Below are 4,097 nucleotides of genomic sequence, written 5' to 3'. Positions count from 1 at the left end.
TAAGCTTATTGGATTTTGAATCCGATATAGTCTCAATAAAGTATTCTATCACCATCACCTAAATAGAACTGACTATAAGTCGATCGACATTATTTTTTTTTCCTCAAAACTTGTCTCATCAAGAATTAAATGTTGAATTTATTTTTCGCCTCATCCTGATACTAAAGAATCTTTGCATGGGTCGTAGCAATGTAATATATCTTCAAGAATATTTGTTGAAATTTTTGGAAGTGATTACAAATTAACCTTACTTTTGCTCTACCAGCCCTATTTTAGGAGATATTGTCATATATATAATGCAAATCCTTTGAAGTTTTGGAAGTGATCACTAATTAACCTTACTTTTGCTCTACCAGCCCTATTTTAGGAGATATTGTCATATATATAATGTAAATCCTTTGAAGTTTTGTGAAGTGATTACTAATTAACCTTAATTTTGCTTTAGCTGGCCCATTTTATGAGATGTTGAAATTTACCCAATTTACATATTTTGAATTTTTGGAAGTGATTACAAATTAACCTTACTTTTGCTCTATCAGGAGATATTGTCGTTTATATAATTTTAATCCTTTGAAGCTTTGGAAGTGATCACTAATTAACCTTAGTTTTGCTTTGGCATGCCCATTTTATGAGATATTGAAATCTACCTAATTCAAATATATTGAATTTTTGGAAGTGATCACTAATTAACCTTATTTTTGGTTTACCAGCCCTCTTCTAAGCGACATGGTCATTTATATGATTTAAATCTTTTGAATTTTTGGAAGTAATCACTAATTAGCCTTATTTTTGTTTTACCAGCCCTATTCTAGTAGACATTGTCATATATACAATGTAAATCCTTTGAAGTTTTGAAAGTGATCACTAATTAACCTTAATTTTGCTTTAGCTGACCCATTTTATGGGATATAGAAATTTACCTGATTTAAATATTTTGAATTTTTGGAAGTGATTACTAATTAACCTTACTTTTGCTCTATCAGCCCTATTTTAGGAGATATTGTCATTTATATAATTATAATTCTTTGAGGTTTTGGAAGTGATCACTAATTAACCTTAGTTTTGCATTGGCTGGCCCATTTTATGAGATATTGAAATTTACCTAATTGGCTGGCCCATTAAGTCGATCTAACACTTAAGTCGGTCTACTCATCACCCGTCTAGTAGATCGACATAATTTTTTCCTCAAAACTTGTCTCATCAAGAATTAAACGTTGAATTAATTTTTCGCCTCATCCTGGTACTAAAGAATCTTTGCATGGGTCGTAGCAATGTAATATATCTTCAAGATAATTTGTTTAAATTTTTGGAAGTGATTACAAATTAACCTTACTTTTGCTTCACCAGCCCTATTTTAGGAGATATTGTCATTTATATAATGTAAATCCTTTGAAGTTTTCGAAGTGATCACTAATTAACCTTAGTTTTGCTTTGCCTCACCCATTTTATGAGATATTGAAATTTACCCAATTTAAATATTTTGAATTTTTGGAAGTGATTACTAATTAACCTTACTTTTGCTCTATCAGCCCTATTTTAGGAGATATTGTCATTTACATAATTTTAATCCTTTGAAGTTTTGCGAAGTGATCACTAATTACCTTAGTTTTGCTTTGGCTGGCCCATTTTATGAGATATTGAAATTTACCTAATTTAAATATTTTGAATTCTTCGAAGTGATTACTAATTAACCTTACTTTTGCTCTATCAGCCCTATTTTATGAGATATTGTCATTTATATAATTTTAATCCTTTGAAGTTTTGGAAGTGATCATTTATTAACCTTAGTTTTGCTTTAACTGACGCATTTTATGAGATATTGAAATTTACCTAATATAAATATTTTGAATTTTTGGAAGTGATTACTAATTAACCTTACTTTTGCTCTATCAGCCCTATTTTAGGAGATAATGTCATTTATATAATTTTATTGTTTTGAATTTTTGGAAGTGATCACTAATTAACCTTAGTTTTGCTTTGGCTGGCCCATTTTATGAGATATGGAAATTTACCTAATTTAAATATTTTGAATTTTTCGAAGTGATTACTAATTAACCTTACTTTTGCTCTATCAGCCCTATTTTAGGAGATAATGTCATTTATATAATTTTATTGTTTTGAAGTTTTGGAAGTGATCACTAATTAACCTTAGTTTTGCTTTGGCTGGCCCATTTTATGAGATATTGAAATTTACCTAATTTAAATATTTAAGTCGATCTACTCATCACCTGTCTAGTCGATCGACATTATTTTTTCCTCAAAACTTGTCTCATCAAGAATTAAATGTTGAATTAATTTTTCGCCTCGTCCTGGTACTAAAGAATCCTTGCATGGATCGTAGCAATGTAATATATCTTCAAGATAATTTGTTTAAATTTTTGGAAGTGATTACAAATTAACCTTACTTTTGCTTCACCAGCCCTATTTTAGGAGATATTGTCATATATATAATGTAAATCCTTTGAAGTTTTCGAAGTGATCACTAATTAACCTTAGTTTTGCTTTGCCTCACCCATTTTATGAGATATTGTAGCGGGGATTGGGGTTTTTGGGCGCCAATTACATAAAATATGTAATAATTCCTTCCGAAATGATAAAATGTGTGGGTTAATGATGAAACGTTATAATTCTGCTTTATTTAGATGGACGCTATATGTAACATGAATGTTGCCTGTACAAAGAGAATGAACGTTATGTATGCATTATATATAAAATATGCCTAACAACACGAATGATGCAATCATTGGTACAGCCAAGCAAACGACGCGAAAAGCGACCGCGGATGCCTGTGCTGTACCAACAACCGTACCACAGCACAACACGAACGAGGCAGCATAATGAAACGGCGCGAGAAGCAACCGCGGATCATTAGTGCTGTCTGTTCGTTTGGCCGTTTGTCAACCAAATATATATGTAACAACATCAAGCAATAACAACAACCAACGGTACGCGAAGCACCACGGAGGTTTTGTGTTACTATTGCTTGCTTGTCACCTTACCCACTGACCTGTACAAAGAGAATGAACGTTTCACTGCAAGTGCTCTGTTTTTATATGTTTTGGAAAAGAGCTTTTGAACACAAAGCAAACCAGAAAGCTCAACTTAACGAAAATAACATATTGATCGTTCATTCTCAGTGTTGTCAATGTCACGTAAACTAGGTAATGTCTTTAATGAATGAAAATGTACCTATGGCAAAATAACAAATCAATAATAAACTAAACAATAAAGTACACATAGTAATGAATAAGTAGCGGTCCGCTACAGTCTCCCCCTTTGACGTGCGGGTCCTCACCCGAGCAGCGCGTCAACACATGGCTTCAATAAGAGGTCTTTAATTCAATGGGTCTTCCGTGGCCTTCCTCGCTTTCTAATCGGCTGAACTGGTGCCGGCACTTCAACAGAAAGGTCACCCCTGTATATTGTTAAGGCTGAGGCATGATAGGTACCCACCGGAATATTCGGATTGGCTGGTGATGAAACTTCATACGTTGATGAACCAATCTTGCGTGTGATGATGTAAGGGCCATCCCTTTTTGGCATAAATTTTGATGTTATGCCCTTCGATGCATTGCTGAGGACATGGGTTGTAACCAAGACGTATGTTCCAATATCAAAATCTGGTTGAAGTCGACGATGCTGATCCACATAGGCCTTATTCTTGTCTTGCGTCTTCATCTCCATTTCTTTTGCGTATTTCAGTACCTGCACAAGGGACTGAAGGTATGTTGATATCTCGGGAATAAAGTTTTCGGACTGAATAATAGATCTGACATCGTGTTGTACATCATCCAACGTTCTCATCTCCCTTCCAAACGTTAAAAATGATGCACTATAACCTGTACTTTGGCATTTCGAAGTGTTCATGGCAAATCGGATTGATGGCAAGCAGTGATGCCATCTATCATGCTGGTCTTGGACGATTATAGCTAACTGACACTTAAGGTCACGATTCTTCCTCTCAACAGGATTCGCCTCAGGATGGTAAACGGGTGTAAATTGTTGTTGAATGCCCAAACAGAAAGTTACCTTCTGCATTACCGCAGAAACAAATTGGACACCATTGTCTGATTTTATACGCCGAGGTATTCCATATC

The sequence above is a fragment of the Stomoxys calcitrans genome, unplaced genomic scaffold, assembly GCF_963082655.1.
Source record: "Stomoxys calcitrans unplaced genomic scaffold, idStoCalc2.1 SCAFFOLD_94, whole genome shotgun sequence".
NCBI lineage: Eukaryota > Metazoa > Arthropoda > Insecta > Diptera > Muscidae > Stomoxys > Stomoxys calcitrans.
The sequence above is the reverse complement of the archived record's forward strand: the minus strand, read 5'-3'. Positions refer to the sequence as shown.